The following is a 17,594-nucleotide window of genomic DNA, read 5'->3' as shown; positions in this document are numbered from 1 at the left end:
GTCCTGAGAGTTGGAAGACCTGTTTCTAATCCCAGTTTAGTCCCTGATTAGCTGTGCATCCTTGGGCAAGCCACTTCACCTCTCTGGACCTTTGCTTTCTTATATGTAACATGAGCGGGATGGTACTATCTCAGGTATCTTCTAGTTTTCACATCACACAGGTAAGATTTTTCTTTCATGAGGTTTCTTTGGAGGCAAACTTTTGGAATATTCCCTTCTCCTCTACCACAAATAGTGTTCTCCTCCAATACGGTGTCATCTCTTGGAGGCAAAACTTGCTGCTTTACAGAACTGTGATTCATTTGTATAGTGCCATGAGCCCTAGGACAATAGCAGCCACCACCATCCAAAAGTCACAGCCAAGACTTAAATATAAAATAGGTCTTATTTGGTGTGTGTGTGTGTGTGTGTGTGTGTGTGTGTGTGACAGTCCTTTGAAAATCTGTTGAAAGCTAGGGACACAGAAAAACCCACATAAGGATACATGCACAAAATTTTAGGGGCCTCCTAGACCCTCAGAAGCCCATCCATATACTCCCTAGGAATACATGAATCCTAGGGCAAGAACATTTGATTTGGGGACACTAAAGGGATCCCTGGAGATGAACTAAATGATCAAAAATGCTTCCTATTGGAAAAGGGAGCTGCCAGATTAAATAAATATTTATAGAATATTATTCAAACTCTCTTTTCTTTTTTTTTTTTTAAAGATTTTATTTATTTATTTGAGAGAGAGAGAATGAGAGAGAGCACATGAGGGGGGAGGGTCAGACGGAGAAGCAGACTCCCTGCTGAGCAGGGAGCCCGATGCGGGACTCGATCCAGGGACTCCAGGACCATGACCTGAGCCGAAGGCAGTCGCTCAACCAACTGAGCCACCCAGGCGCCCTCAAACTCTCTTTTCAAAACTAAACTCATGATTACTTACAAATACCCTCTTCATAAATCAGATCATGTACTAACTGGCTTAAATCTTTTAGGATAGAATGAGAACTGCTTACCATGCATTACAAGGTCCTACACAGTCTGGCTCTTCCCTGACCTCGTTTTACACTTTTGAGCCCCACGGGCCTTTCTTCTGCTCTGGAAACACACCAACTCCCTCCAAGTCACTGCTTCTTTTTTTTTTTTTTTTAAGATTTTATTTATTTGACAGAGAGAGACATAGCGAGAGAGGGAACACAAGCAGGGGGAGTGGGAGAGGGAGAAGCAGGCTTCCCATCAAGCAGGGAGCCCGATGCGGGGCTCGATCCCAGGACCCTGAGATCATGACCTGAGCCGAAGGCAGACGCTTAACGACTGAGCCACCCAGGCGCCCCCAAGTCACTCTGCTTCTACTGAAGTTTCAGAATGATCTCTTTCCTCTGCCGAGACCATTTCTCTGTTTGCCATCCTTAAGGATGGGTTCAAATGTCCCCTCCTCATGAATGCCTTCCTCAGCCACCTTGGCCCGTACCCTCGATCATTTGCTCTCACATCATCCAGCTTTCTCTCCACATAGTCAGTCCTCTCACAGTCCTGGATGTTGTTTTTGTTTGCTTATTGTCTTCTCTCCCCACTAGAATGTTAGTTCCACGAGGGAAGGGGCCTTGCTTCTCTTATTCATAACCGAACTCCCAGAGCCAGGCACAGTGCCTGGCACATGCTGGTTGGTAGGCACTCAATAACCAATAGCTGAATGAATGATTAAGCTTCAGCCAGGGTGGATTAAAAACTTAACAGGGTCTAAGCACTAAAGATTATGGCGCTCCTCCCCCATATTTAACTCTGACTGAAAACAAGACTGAACCGCACACTTACATGTACTGAAATGAAAATAGCTTCCTTCTAGATTGTCTAATTGTAAGCCATGGAGCCCTTGCTTTGCTGGTGTCCTAAGTTTATGAGCTCTTTATCTGCCTTTGAGGAATCTAGCACTCATTCATCCCTTTAAACATGCCAGAAGCAATTTTAGGTTCAGCTTGTCTGTGCCTGTAAAAAACCATGCTAGGATTTTGATAGGTATTGTGTTAAATCTATAGATCAATAGGGGAAGGGAGGAGAAAAACAGAATGGGAAGAAATCAGAGAGGGAGACAAACCGTGAGACTCTTAACTATGGGAAAGAAATTGAGGGTTGCTGTAGGGGAGGTGGGTGGGGGGATGCGGTAACTGGGTGATGGGCATTAAGGAGGGTACATGATGTGATGAGCACTGGGTGTTATATGAATCTGATGAATTACTGAACTCTACATCTGAAACTAATGATGTTCTATATATTGGCTAGTTGAATTTAAATAAAAAAAATCAAGGGGCGCCTGGGTGGCTCAGTTGGTTGGGCGTCTGCCTTTGGCTCAGGCCGTGATCCCAGGGTCCTGGGATCAAGTCCCTCATCGGGCTCCCTGCTCAGCGGGGAGTCTGCTCCCTCTCCCTCTGCTTGATGCTCTGCCTGCTTGTGTGTTCTCTCTCCCTGTCAAATAAATAAATACAATCTTTAAAAAAAATCTATAGATCAATTTGGGAAGAACTGACAATATTTATTATACTGGTTCTTCCAATCCATGAATGTAGTGGGTTGCTCCAATTAATTAGGCCTTCTTTAATTTCACCAGCATTTTATATTTTTCAGCATACAGATCCCATACATGGTTTGTTAGATTTATACCTAAAGATTTCATATTCTTTGGAGCAATTATAAGTGGCATTTAGTTTTTAATTTGTTTCCACAAGTTTGTTGTTAGCATATATAGAAGCTTTTAGTAGAACAAAGAGAAATGTGCTCTTTAATGAGGTAAACTTGTTCAGCATCAACCTGTTGGACTAATAACAAGCTATTTATCCTAACATTCAAGTACCTCATAATGTGCCTCTAAATTTCTTAATATTAGCCCAGTTCTTAATTGCTACACACCAATCTCTACTGCTATTGAAGGGTCTTCTTGTCCCTCACCTGAATACACCTTATTCATTCTACCTCCATGTCTTTGTTCATACCATTTCCCCTCAGGAATAGTCCTCCCACTGAGCCCTTTTAACCCAAACTAAATCTCAATTCTCCTTCAAGGATGAGGTCAAAGCTCTTCGGAAGATGCCTTCCTTGACAGCCCCAGCCTACATTGCTCCTTTTTTCTGCTGGACTCTCTTAACCAATATTGTGTGCCCCTCAATCACTAATTTAGTTTTTAATTAGTTTTAATCTATGTCTTGTTTCCCTTATTGGATGCTATATACTGGGGAGGCTCCCATAATAGCTATCATGGTACCACCTGCATGGAAGGCACATAAAGGAGAGAGAAGTTTCAAGATGTGCAGTAAGTAAAGGGTATTCCATACATTTTTTTTTTTAAAGATTTTATTTATTTATTTGACAGAGAGAGAGACAGCGAGAGAGGGAACACAAGCAGGGGGCGTGGGAGAGGGAGAAGCAGGCTCCCCATGGAGCAGAGAGCCTGATGTGGGGCTCGATCCCAGGACCCTGAGATCATGACCTGAGCCGAAGGCAGACGCTTAACGACTGAGCCACCCAGGCGCCCCTATTCCATACATTCTTGCTGAATCTTTCATCTAGGCAAGATCTGTGCTCTTCACCTGTAGGACAAGGATTCTCTCTTTTCCAACTAAGCAGACTTGAGATGCAGATCATTTTAAACTACCGCTTCCAAAATGTTCTAAAAACAGCAGGTCTATAATCAGTAGATTTTTGGAGGTTTACTTGAACAGCACAGGTAGTCCCATGAAAGCTGCAGTAACATCTCCTGGCCACCAGAGGACGGGGAACAGGGGGAGAGATTGCTTCCTCCCAGCCCAAGTCTCAGAGGTCAAAGGCAGAGGCAGAACGTGGACTCTGCATCTGTGGCCTTCAGGCTTAATTTACTGCCCCAAGTGCTCAGCAGTCTCTCATCTCCAGATGAGCTCCTTTTCCTCCTCTGAAAGATGAGCTGGAGGTTCCCAGAGGCTTACCCCAATACTAACCTTAAGTGATTATCAGTAGGAACCAATGCACTTTAGTTGCAGGACTTAAAGGCAGAAAAGGAGTACAGAGATGTTTTATCTTTCTAACCCACCGCAAACCTCTCAGTTCTTTGGCCAGTTAAAAAAAAAGTCCCCCAGGCAGTGTCCAAATGGACATTCCACAACAAAGATGCCTTTAGGGACCAATGTCCCAAATCCAGGGCATTGCAAATGGAGTATTTTAGGAGCCAGATTATTCCTACACATAAATTCTGGCTCATGGAGCAGTCCACTCGCAGTAGGCTTTTCCGTCGTTAATCACATCTTTGTTATGTGATATCCACGTGAGTACTTCTCAGTAGAAGCAGCTTCATGCTCAAATGGTCAAAGAACACTAGAATAAAGCTCCGATTGTCCTATTCACTGATTCCAAGTCCTGGTTTGTCGCCACCTCAGGTCTCTAGTTTTCCAAAGAGTGTAATGCAATCTCAAAACAGAGCTATTTTGATTAATGCACATAGAAAATGCACGAAATGTGTAAAGTTAAAGCAACAGGGACTTGCACCTCTCAAGAGGCAGTGAACCTCTGGTCTGATTTAAAAATGATTCTGTACTGCCCGTTGTAGAAATTTTAGAAGAGAATTTCATGCTGCTCATACTCATTAAATTTGTGAACGTAAATAAGTAAACAAAGTCAAATAATGAAAGGGACATTCATGTGGGGTCTCTCAACGACAAACACGTGTAGATCGCTGAATGCCTGACAGCACTACGGTGATTTTTCTCGAAGTACCTGTAACGTCCCTTTCACAAGGACGGCAGTGCCCTGCATTAGGGATTCATCAGACTTTTGAAGGAGTGATTGCAATTCTCTCAAATCATTGTTTGCGTTTCTTCACGCTGGTGAGGCAGCTGGAAACAGCGCAACCAGGAGGAAAGAGCTCCGCGTCTAGGTCGGGGCGGGGGGGTGAGCGGGGGGCGTGGGGGGGACACCCTTAAATACCTGTTGGGGCGCAGCCCCGGGCCCGGGGTCGCGGCCGGCGGGCGCGCGGGCGCGGAAGGAGGAGGCCGCGGGGCCGCCTCCTCGGGCAGCCCCGGCTCCTCCCAGCGGCGCCTGCGGAACCTGCCTGCGAGTCGCCGAACTCCGGAACGGAACGTGACCCGACCCCTCCCCGAGCGGCCGCCGCGAGGCGCGGAGCGGCGCGGCGGACCCGGGCGGCCGCGGGATGGGCGGGCGGGCGCGCGGCCCCGCCCGGCGCCCACCGCCCTGCCCTCGCCTGTCTCCTCCTTTCCCCGGGGCTCCGCTGAGTTCATTCACTGGGATTGGTTTCAAGTGACGCCATCTCTTTATTTTTAAACCAATGACCTCATCCGCGCTTGAAGTTTCCTGACCAGCGACTCTTTCTCTTTCCCCCCAACCCCCCACCCCACCCCCCCGCCTTTCCCCCTCTGTGTATCACTGTTTGGGGGGCTTTAATCAGTTTTTAAACGATTATTAGCACTTCTCCTTCCCCCCCTCCGCTTTCCCCACGCGGCCCCCCACCTTTACCTCCCCAAGTTCTTCACCCCTTTCAACATTGTTTTTTCAAGGCTGACGGGGGGGGGGGGTGGAAGAGAAAGAGTGAAGAAAAGTTGCAAACGTCTCCTCTCTTTCTAAGCTTCCCGCCCCCATCCACCCCTCAGAGAAGGAGAAGATAATATAGTGAAAAGAAGAGGAGGAGGAGAGCGCGACGGGACGGACGCGAGCTGGAGCGCAGCCGCCCTCCCGGCTCCGCGGCGGCGCCTCTCAAGCCGGGCAGGCGAGGGGGGCCCGAGGGGAGACGCCGTGACAACTTTCATTTCCCCCGGAGGGAGTCGGGAGGTCGGCGGCCCCAAGAGTAAGTGGCCTCCGGCCGGCCGCGCGCACCGTGCGGGCGGGAGGGTGCGGGGCTCGGGGCGCCCGCCCGCGCCGGCAGCATGGACGCTACGCGGCGCGCCTGGACTCCGGGTGCCGGGCGCCGCGCTCTCGCCCCGCCGGCTCTGCCTTCCCGGGCGTCCGGGCCACCTTTCCGGGAGGCGGGGTGGGGGTGACCGCGGCGCGGAGCCGCACGAGCGTTTGGGGGGGGGGAGGTATAGGCCTTGCTGGGGACCGGGCCGAGCGGGAAGGGGGCGGGCGGCCGGGCGCGGGGTCTCGGTCCGTGCGCCCCCCGGCCGCGCCGCGGCAAGCGGGCCCGGCCGGCGGATCCCGCCGCAAGGAGCCACCGCCGCGGGACGCGGTACCTTCGCGGGCGAAGCTGCTCACTTGCAGGCGCGACTGTTAAACAACACGCCTGCCAAGTGGGGCCCCGGCCTGACTGTTCCCATTATCCCAAATTCGCCTTTGGTGTAAGCAGCGAGGCCACCTGGGTGGTGACGGTGCTGCGTTCTTAAACCCAACCGACCAACCAAAAACTCCCGTTTTCATGCTGGGGCCCGAGTCACGGTGTTGGGGGGCCCAGCGCGTCCGTGACTTCTTTATTTACGCTAGCCGTAAAACCTGAGAAATAAAAAAGCCCAAGGGGACAGCCGAGAATCTGTTTATCATGTGTGGTATCGTGTAATAAAACACCAGGAAGGAGAATATTTATGCAGAATTGAAGCTTTCAGGTAATGGGTTAATTTCCTAAAACAAAACCCCGGTGACTAACTTGAGAAAATATGAGTAGATCTGAAAATGAATGAATACTGCAAAATCCTAAAGGAGTTTATGAAACGCCAGCTGCAAAGATCAGGCCTTGGGTGTTTGAAATTGTTTGGAGAAAGCACACCTCTAACCAGCCCGTGATGAATAAAGTGGAGAGGAAAAACCTGTTGCATAAGCTCACTTGCCGTGGGGTTTGCTGTGCCGTCCCCTTGAACCAAGGGGAAGTGAGTTAAGATGCAGGGTTTTTAAAACTCTCTGAAGTTTTTATTTACCCAGTGCTCTGGCTGCCACTTCTGCTTTAAAAAAATTATAAGTAAATACTCTGCTCTTACAAGTCAACCAAACCTATCAAACCTGTTTAGAAAATGACCAGGTATGTTTCTTTTCTTTCTTCCGGTGTGTGTGTGTGTGTGTGGTGTGTGTGTGTGTGTGTGAGAAATGTACCATCCGTGAAAGACCTTCTAACTACTATTTGGGGAACTTAGGCTGTCAGAAAAATGCCTCTTTATGCCACTTATTTCGTGGGGCTGATTCAGAGTGCACAGAGGTGACAACTCTTTCCTCAAAGGTTGTATACTATTTCAAACTCCATAAAAAAGAGATTTTTTTTAAAGGTAAGGTAAATTTTTAAAGGAAAAAAAGAATTCTTACCAGTTTAGTTACTTTTAATGATTTACTTTCCCTTGAGAATCCTGTCTATTGGTGGACACACAGCTTGGGAGGCCATAATTGAGACTTGTGGAGTTCTCTTATTTGGTGAAGGCAGAAAGTTCTCTTATTTGGTGAAGAAAGTGAATCGAAAAACTAGGAATTTGTGGCTTTGTATAGGTCTTTTCATCAGAATATGACTAGGCACCGTGAAAATTTTTGGTCTTTGTTTTTTAAAAGTTGTAGAATTTACTGAGTCTGAGGACTGTATAGAAGGTTGCTGTTAAAAAAAAATGGGGGGGCAGTTAACATTGAACATCTCATACAAAAACTTGGGCCAAATTCACCAGCCCAAAAGTTGGTTTTTGGATAAAATAATACATACTTATCAAAGTTCCACATGGGGGAAAATTAAAAATGGTTTATTAATTCTGCTGGTAATATGGCGAATAGTGTATGAAGGAAAGTGAGTTCAAGCACTGTAGCCCTACATTCATATGTAAAATAATTGAATAGCTATAAAGTAAAAATAGTCCTGTAAAATTGAGGATTAGGAGTCTCTCTGGCCAAAAACTTAATGGCAGTAACTGAAAAGGGGGCAAAAGAGAAGATCCTGTTAACCCAGTTCTTTTCCTTTTTCTTACACATTTTAAAACTTATTTGTAGAAGCGAAGCTGAGATCAGGTCTGTGATGGGTGCGGAGTTTAGTCTGGGGCCAGGAGAAGGGCCGGGGTTGATGCTATTTTCTATAAATGCTTTTATCGGGAATTTGATTCCACAGAGGTTTTGGTCTATGAGATTATATACTGATGAAGCTGATTTACATAGCTGTCCAATATTAATGTTTTCCTATTTTCAACCAATCACAATATCCTACTAAATATATTTTGCTAGAATTACCGGTGTGATTTTCCCCAGACTTTTCCTGGATTATCTAAAAAAGTGGGATTTTCTATCCTGTGTTACTTGGACTAAAAATTTCACTGAATGTTTAATTGTTTTTAAAATGCTTTGCATTTTCAAGTAAATGCTATTTTAAGTTGAAGAAGTAAATTAATATAGAGTAAGTTAATTTGGATCAGAATTCTAAGAAAAGGGAGGAAAGAAATCAGGGGAAACAGAAACCAGATTTTATGACAGACTTCAACAGATTGAAAAAACTAGTTAAAAGACTTCATAGGAAAAACCACAATTGATGCTTGATTGGCTTTTTAAAAATTGTATCAAAATCGAAAACCAAGACAGATATCCACCATTATAAAAGAAAATATTACTAATGTTGGCCTAAGCAAAAGCATAATTAAGAAAGTCTTGCCCAAAGCCACATGATATATTTCAAAGCCAGATGTCAATTTTTTAAAATTTTCTTGTGGATAATCTCATATTTTTGTGTATTTCATTAGCCCATGATCAAGGGTTGGCTATGTGAAGGGATGAGGTTCATAAAGGTTGGCTGGATTTAAAGAAGTAAGCTCAGGCTTTAAGAATAGGCCATTCTCCTACACTGAGAAAGAGTTTGAAATTTAATCAAATAAATACAGAAGTGTCTCAAAAGGAAGGATCTAAGGCAGATTATTAAGGACAGGTACAAAGAAATAAAAGCTTGCCAGGGGTATGATCAATAAAGAAGGAAATGGGATATATCTTGGCATGAAAGAAAAAAGGGATAAAGGGAAAAAATACTCTTCAATACTTTAGCAACAAGAAGGGGATAATGAAACTTCACCTCCTCGAATGGGATTAGATACCTCATTATAGGTATCATCAAAAAGTCACGAGATTTTTCATGACATAAAAGATTTAATCTTGGGAGAAGGGATGGATAAAGTAAATTATGAGCATAAGTTATATGAGAATGTAGAACTTGAAATTGCCAAATATAGAGACCCACTGTAATTTCAACTGAGAAAGGGAGGGATAGGTTTAAAAAGTTGGAACTATTGACTTGATTTCTAGATTAACTATGGATATAGATCAAGCAAAACATTTATTAATGATATGCTGTTTATATATACTGAAGTGGATACCAAAAGCTGGAGACATGGATCCATGCTCTTAATAAGGAGAGGAGGATTATAAGAATTTTAAGCAAAGTATGTACATTTGTAAAGATAAACAATTTTCAGACAGCTGGGAAGTGCCAAATTCATGGTATAAGGGAGAAAGAGATTGGAGCATTGGGGGAGGTAATGGGGAGGTAATCTTCATAGAGATAACAGAATTTGACCTTGGCCTTAAAGGATGGTTAACATGTGTATGGAGGAAGGGAAATGGGGGAGGTCATTCATCCATCTCTTCATTCAGCTAATTTATTTGGAGCCTTTACTGTGTGTTAGACACTGTTCTAGGAACTGGGCATACAGTGGAAAATAAGATAAAGTTTTTGTCCTTATGGGCCCTATATTCTAGTGGGAGAAGATGGAGGGATAGTAAACAAGTAAACACTACATGGAAAACCTGATGACAAATTGTGATGTCTAATGAAGATAATGTGCAGGGTCAAGGAAATTACAGAGGGCTAGTTATGGTCCCACTTAACTCTGTTTTGTGTATAATATTCTGATGAATGTAAATGATGCAACTATGTATTTATTTTTAAGATTTTATTAGAGAGAGAGAGAGCACAGAGTGAGAGGGAGAAGCAGACTCCCCACCAAGCAGAGAGCCCGATGTGGGGCTCGATCCTCTTGGGATCATGACCTGAGCTGAAGGCAGACGCCTAACTGACTGAGCCACCCAGGTGCCCCTATACTGTTTTTCTACAAATAGTAGAAACTTGAAGCAAAATGTCAGTTCCGAAACGGGAAAGTCTAGACTCGCTATAGTTATCTGACCACCAGGTTTTGTTATTGTTGAGATGTTCTTCATCGTGTCAACTAAAATTTTTTTAGTAACTATTACATGTTTTTAGACACATTTATAAAGTACTTCTCAAGCGTTCTGTAAGAAATATGTTCCCTCCTCTTGTCTGCACTTTTAAATTAAAAAAAAAATCTATAGGTGAAATTGAGGTAAAGGATTCTAAAAAGGTTTTATATTAATTGTATATTACATGTGCTTCTACAGTACATTCTGACGTACTTGGGCTAAGCCTATGGAAGAGAAAACAATTTTCAGAGGAGGTGGGAAATTCTTTAGCATTCCCTTGGTTTCCTTCTAAACTAAATATTCAGGGAAGAATTGTAGATATAAACGCTAGGGGTCTGTGGTGTGTGTGAGAAGGACGATAGAACTCAGATTTGTTTCAGTGACTGCATGAGGAGTGGGGCAGACTGCAGTTTACAGAAAAAAGATGCACTATGAATTGTAATGGTAAATGGCAAGGTCATTAATATTAAATAATTTCCATTCTTCCCCTTAAAATCAATGGGGAAAGACGTGTAGAGAGGTATGTGCTGCTTATTGTTTGCATTGTGTAAATTAAAAAATACCACTCATATCCTAGGTGGTGCCTAGTAGAGTTGTCTTTTGATAAATATTTGCTGAATAAATTGAATAAATTCTCACAACTGTTACTTTTGACCATGGTTCCATTAAGTCTCTAGCTTAGAGCATTGTTTTTTGAGCTTTGAGATGAAACCTGCAGGGGGTTGCCTTATAGCCTTGGGCACCTGACTTGTTTGGGCAGTGTTGCTCACTCTGAGAACCTGGACCCTGACCTCACCTCCAGCTTGTGGCTGGTCTGACCTCATCTTTTCCAGAGAGGTGGGTGGTTGTCTCCTATCAGCTTTTATCTTCCTGAGTAGCTGAGCTATGTCCTCTTCTGGTCACCTCTCAGGACACTGAAGTATTGCCAGTCTGGCTTATTTTATAGTGGGTTTCTCTTGTTATTTTTGTTGTTTGGTTGGGAGAGAAACACATTCCTCAGGAAGATAGTTGTTGACTTTGCTTTGTAAACTGTACATGGTCTATAAAACATGGTATTATTTCCTTTTTCTTCCTAGCTTTAGCTAAAAATCTTGTGTTCACTTGAAAATGAACTGGTAAATGATTTTTTGATGATATGAAGCAACTAAAAACTAACAAGACTTCTTTTTTTTTTTTTTGGAGACAATCAGGAAACATGGAATGTATATTAGATGATATATAAGAATTATAGCCATTAAGTTTTTATCCATGTTAATGGTATTGTGGTTATGTTAAAAATTTTTCATCTGTTAAAGAGGCCTATGGAAGTATTTATAGGCAAAATGAAATGATGTCTAATATGTTTTTAAAAAACTTTAGGATAGGCACAAACATACACAAATGGGAAGTAAATAAAACTATTGGCAAAGTTTGATAATTGTTGAAGCTGGGTGATGGCTACATTGGGGTTTGTTATTATTGTCTGTATTTTTATCTGTATTTGGAAATACCCATAATAATTAAAATATACATTGCCAATTATAACCGTAGAGGAAGAAATTTAATACAGTAAAATTTTGTGGTTGGACATTTGAGCTAATTGACTAATCAAAAATCTCCCCTTCACATTTTCTGTAAGTTCTGCTTTTAGTAATGGATTTTTTAAAATAAGGAGAATTTTGGTCATTAGAAGTATTTAAAACTCTTAACTTTGAGACTTTGTAATAATAACATACTTGTAGTTTATAAATTGCTTTGATATATTTTTTCTTTTATCCTCAGAACAAGATATGAGTTATCCATCTTACAGATGAGGAAACTAAGACCTTAGAGAGACTAAGTAATTTATACAGATCCCAAAGCAAGTAAGAAGTGGTGCTGGACTTGGAGGCGAGATCTTCTGATTCATTTTCAGGTGCTTATTTTCTTATATACACATTCTTATAAGTATTCTTTTTAGGTGTTATAAGCCACTGGTTTTCAAACATTTTGGTGTCATGACACCTTGTATTCCTAAAAATTATTGAGGACCCCGAAGATCTTTTATGTGGAATATATCTGTCAATATTCAACATATTAGAAATGGAAACTGAGAAATGTTTAAATGCTTATTCATTTAAAAATAAACTTATTAAAGATTAATAATATAGATAACATAGTATCATGAAAAAGATAGTCCAAAGCAAAAAATACAGTGAGAAGTGGGACATTTGCATTTTGCCACTTTCTTTACTGTGTTGCTTAATAGAAAACAGTTGGATTTTCATAACTGCTTTTATATTTCAATCTTTTGTGATAGTTTGGTTTGAATTATATGGGGAAAGCCCTCTATACACAGATACATAGTTGAAAAAGGGTGGACTGTTTTAATAGCTTTTGTAATTGTGAATATCCTTTGTCACATCAAAACTCAACAAGTGGTAGATCCTTTAGTTGCAGTGTTGAATCTGAAACCATACCAGTGATTTTTTTTATATTCCATAACATTAAAATTCTTTTGGTCCGTCTTGAACTTTGAATGGATCTTTGACCTGTATGTGATTTTGTAACATCATGCATTGGTCATTTGAAAAATAATGGTTTACTGAGTTATACAGATCTTTCAAATATTGACACATTTGATTACACAATATTTAACAAATCACATTCATTAATATGACCATCATTCTCATCAAAAAAGCCTTTGAGAATTGGGAAGTGGTCAAGATTTTGCTGTTGAGTTCAAGTTTTACAAAATTCTAATTTTTTTTTGAAAGCTCAAATTTTATCATCGGCAACAGATATTGTCGGCTTTTTTCCTTGAAGTGTCAGTCTCACTTTATTCACTTTAGAGAAAATGTCTGCCAAATACCTCAGTCTGAGTAACTGTTGTCTGCCAGTCATTCTTTTAAGCAAAAATGGTATTCTATGAAAATGTACAGTTTAGCTCACAACTGCAACAATTGTATAAATCCTTTTCCTTAAGACTGCCATTGTATTAAATATGCAGAAGTGTTTTTTGTGTACCTCCGTTTCATCACACAGAATATTAAAAAGACCAAGTTCTCAAGAGTGAGATGCAATGAAATTAATAACTTAATGTTTTATCAGGGACATTGTGAAGTGAAACTGGCTTTTTTTTTTTTAAATGATTGATACAGTGAAGAATATAATTATTACTAGTACAGTTTTACACTTCTGCCTTGATTCATGCTAAAGCACCAAAAGTTTTGCCCATCTTTTGTACCCTCAGAGCAGATATCTACGTAGTTGTTTCGGGATAAATCATGAGACTCGAAAAAGTTAATACTTTGAGTAATTCAATAGCATTCTTATTTGTTGCAACCATTCACATAAAAGAAGACCTTCTTCGATTAGTTGGCATGGATACTGGAATAGTGAAAACAAAACAGTGAGTCCACCCATGTCTACGGATCTGTCCACTTATAAAGCATAAGTACAGTCCTTAAGGCGAGATATTAACTTCTTACTCATGTTTGCAACTAAATCTTTAATTTGATGAGATCCTGCATCATTTTTAAGTGGCACTGCTGTGATTCCTTTTACTGACTTTTCATCCAGCAGACATTCGGCAATGTTCACCATACCACGCTTCATTAGTTCCTCAGCTATTGTGTGCACTGTTCCAACCAGTGCAGTCTGGTTATTTACCCTGTATAATGCTTCAGTGTCTTGTTTATTTCTGATATGTAAAGTCTTTTGCTTTTTTTTTTTTTTTAAAGATTTTATTTATTTATTTGCCAGAGAGAGAGAGGTAGAGTACAAGCAGGGGGAGTGGCAGGCAGAGGGAGAAGCAGGCTCCTTGCTAAGCAAGGAGCCCGAGGTGGGACTCAATCCCAGGACCCTGAGATCATAATCTGAGCCAAAGGCAGACACTTAACCATCTGAGCCACCTAGGCGCCCCAAGTCTTTTGCTTCTAAAGAGCTCATCTTGTCAGTGTTTAAAACATTCCATTTCTCTTCCTGTAAACACTAAATGAATTCATTGGATGATAATGAAGTTATGGAGATTATAGCAGATATTACCAAAGATTGCTATTGCTAGGAACATGAAAGTACTGAGAATACACTCAACTCATTTCTGAAAATGTATATATTTATGCCTTAAGCTTACTACCTTAGAAAATTCTAGAAAACACAAGAATATATGAGCATATGTTCCACTAGTTGTCAGCATGATACATTATCACCACATACCATGTATCCTCTGGATTTGCTGTTGTAACACTCATGAGAGAGTGAGAGCAAAAAAGGCAGATAACCTCTTTGTATTACCAAAAATAGTTTTGCCAGCGTGGATCCCCTGAAAGGGTCTCAGGGACCTCCCACCCGGGGTCTCTGGATCAAACTTGGACAATACTGATATAAACTACCACTGTGTCCTAACATATTTTTAGAGAAGTCTGACATAGACATCTATATAAATTAAGTAATGTTCCCATCTTAACTGATTAATTTATGAGGAAGAAGGGAATATGCTAGTGTGTGGGATGAGCCATGCGACCCAGAGACTATAATGGGTGGAAGGTCATATAATACCAGAAAGTGGTTGGATAAAGGATAGACAGAAGGGAGGAGTCGGTAAAAGCACTCTGTAACTGAACAAAAAATGAGCATTTGTTCTCCCTGTTTTTTTCTTTTTAAACTAGAAAAGCATGGAGCCCCATATATGCACATACGTAGATATCTGTTCATACTCATTTATATCTGTGCTCAAAATTAGGAGTACCTGCTCATTTTCTTCTTGAATGGCAACAGAAGAGATGGTTTCATAATTGAGAGGAGAATCGGTGCTGATGGCAGTGGTTTGTTCCTTCCAACCAGGGAGGCTGTTGACTTTTTTTTTTTCTCCTAAGGAAGCTGAGGGATGACAGAAGACAAATGAGGTTAGAAAGAAGAAATTATGAAAGGAGAGTGAGTGGTGTAGACACTGGTGATCATGGGAACAGCTGCAGGCAGGACTGGGCTGTGGACAGAGTGGAGAGATAAGCACTGGAGGGTAGAGAGGGCTGGGGGGTGAAGTGGGTTCTCCCGTGTCCTGGGCGCAGGGACGATGGGGCCTGGGGAAGTGCAGAGCTGGGTACAGCCAGAGTCATGGAGATAAACATATATTTGAAAGATTTCCATCAAAATATGGTTAAAATAACTATTTAAATCAATGCACTGGATAGTCTGACTTTTAATGTCTTACCAACATTTAAGTTTTTTTATTATAGCCCATATATATTCCATTATAGTAGAAAATAACAATGCCGTGAGTTTGGTGTAGTGCTGGTAAGTCTCTAAGCTTTGGTTGTGAGCATCAGTATATGAAAATATTGGCTGGGCCAGGTTTGGGACTGCAGATTCAAGAGTGAAATTGTAATGCTTTTAACCGGCGACAGAAGAGTTTAGTTCCAATAGATACCATTTATCAGTTTGTTTTATATGTGGTCCTTATTTCCAAAAAGGATTTGAGATGGCAGAAGTCAGTAATGAAGAACAAACATGATTCTAAATCATGTTTTTTTCCCTTATGTTGTCCCTATTGATGACATTTTAATAGAGTCATGTAGTTGAGGTACTGTAGATTGATCTCTGTTACCTATTCAGGAGAAATATAATCCTGTCACCTCTTAGTTGCATGTAGTGTAAGCAGAATATATTGCAATGGGAGTGAGATTGGGCAGGATAGCATGCTAGAGAAAAATTTTAGAACTGGGGCACCTGGGTGGTTCGGTTAGTTGCGCGTCTGCTTTCGGCCCAGGCCCAGGTCATGATCCCGGGTTCCTGGGATGGAGCCCTGCGTTGGGCTCCCTTAAGGGAGCCTGCTTCTCTCTCTCCCTCTGCTTCTCCCCCTGCTTGTGCGCGCTCTCTATCAAATAAATAAAATCTAAAAAAAAAAAAAAATTCAGAACTGCTTTCAGCTGTAGTTAATAGAAATCCACTAGCAGAGGTTCACACCATAAGCTGTTTGTTATTATGCAGTTCATGCAGTTCAGAGGTAGGTGGTCTGTCGGTTTAGTTGCTCAGCAGTGTCCTCAAGGCCCCTGGTTCGCTGTGGTCTTTGACTTTGCCACTTCTTCTGTGTTCATTTACTGCTGCCAGGTCACAAAATGGCTGCCTCAGCTCTAGGCATCACATTCCTTTCTGAGGCAAGAAGGAGGAAGGGGACCAAGCAAGCAGTCCCTCCTCCTGTGCTTGCCTAACAGAGAACAAAATCTTTTCCAGAAGCATCCATCCCACTTTCTCTTAAGTCTCATTTGTTTGAACTGTATTACAAGACTGCCCCCAGTCACAGGAGAGACTGGGGAAATGTTTATGGCTGAGGGGAGTGGGATTATCATTTCCTAGGGTTCGGCACACTGAGTGTAGCCCAGGAGAAATTGGGATTCTGTTAGCATGTCTGTTGGGTAGCTGTGTTTCTGTCACAAATACACAGAAAGGAAAGCCCAAAGACGGTTAGGTAATGTGCTAAAACACTTCCGTTTAGTCTAGAGGCTGTTTTAAGTCTTCCTCCTCAAATTAAGGCCATACCCATTTTCTTTCTGATTTTAGTGGAAGGTTATACAGACCTATATCCTAATTAGTTGTAGAGCTAATTTAAAGACTAGTCTCAGTCTTCTCAAGTGTGAAATAAGATCATCTCAGATGGAATCTCCAGTTCTAAAATTCTTGTCTCTCGGGGCGCCTGGGTGGCTCAGTCGTTAAGTATCTGCCTTCGGCTCAGGTCATGATCCCAGGGTCCTGGGATCGAGCCCCGCATCAGGCTCCCTGCTCGGCGGAAGCCTGCTTCTCCCTCTCCCATTCCCCCTGCTTGTGTTCCCTCTTTCCCTGTGTCTCTCTCTGTCAAATAAATAAATAAAATCTTTTTTAAAAAAATAAATAAATAAAATTCATGTCTCTCTCCTTTTTTCCCCCATCTTGACCACTTCACACTTACTACCCTTTTTCCCCCCATCTTGACCACTTCACACTTACTACCTTTTTTATCAAAAAAGTGGACAGGATTAGAGAGAAGATAAGAAAAACGTGTGGTGTTTCCTAGTCAAATTGCTAGCTGGGTGGTATCTTTAATAAAGATCTTGATGGTATAGAAGGTTAAAGCTAAAATGAGGTTTTGACTTTTGGGCAGTTACTTATATTCTGCCCCAAATTTCCACTGAAAATGAAAAACCAAATACATTTTTATTTTTATAGAGGGACATGTATATACATGTGTGTAGTCTATAATCAAAACACCCTCGGTACAATGTTCTGAGAAAATGCAAGTTGTCCTACCAGGAGGCTTAATTTGAAACACTATGGTTAAAAACCTGATAGAACATCCCCTTTTGCCTGTTGGGCATTTATTCTTGCTTGTTAATACTGTTTGCACCGCATATTTGTCTTAGATAAAATTAAAGGACAACTAAAAGAAAGCGATTCCCTTCATGCATTGTGGCAACTAAATTTTACTTGAATGAGGCAGAACCTTTGAGGTTTCAAATGCCTTTAAATGGGATTCTACTTGTGTTTCAGCAAGACCA

At 41.8% G+C, this 17,594-nt stretch overlaps 1 protein-coding gene across 4 annotated transcripts in view; it reads left to right on the top strand.

Moving 5' to 3' along the window:
• Positions 1-17,594, top strand: part of DUSP16 (dual specificity phosphatase 16) — a 96,029-nt gene that overhangs the window by 11,427 nt on the left and 67,008 nt on the right. Inside the window, exons 1-2 of one of the 4 annotated variants that reach the window (XM_081821242.1) lie at positions 5,206-5,806; positions 11,869-12,001. The gene's annotated coding sequence lies outside the window, so the exon portion shown is untranslated. Of the gene's footprint in view, positions 1-5,205; positions 5,807-6,194; positions 6,965-6,997; positions 10,945-11,868; positions 12,002-17,594 lie in introns of those variants that run through there. The other 3 variants (XM_081821241.1, XM_081821239.1, XM_081821240.1) reach the window with 3 other exon arrangements.

The sequence above is a fragment of the Leptonychotes weddellii genome, chromosome 5, assembly GCF_054177405.1.
Source record: "Leptonychotes weddellii isolate Sample4059 chromosome 5, ASM5417740v2, whole genome shotgun sequence".
Classification (NCBI taxonomy): Eukaryota; Metazoa; Chordata; class Mammalia; order Carnivora; family Phocidae; genus Leptonychotes; species Leptonychotes weddellii.
Note: the sequence above shows the minus strand (reverse complement) of the source record. Positions and strands in the feature narration are given on the sequence as shown.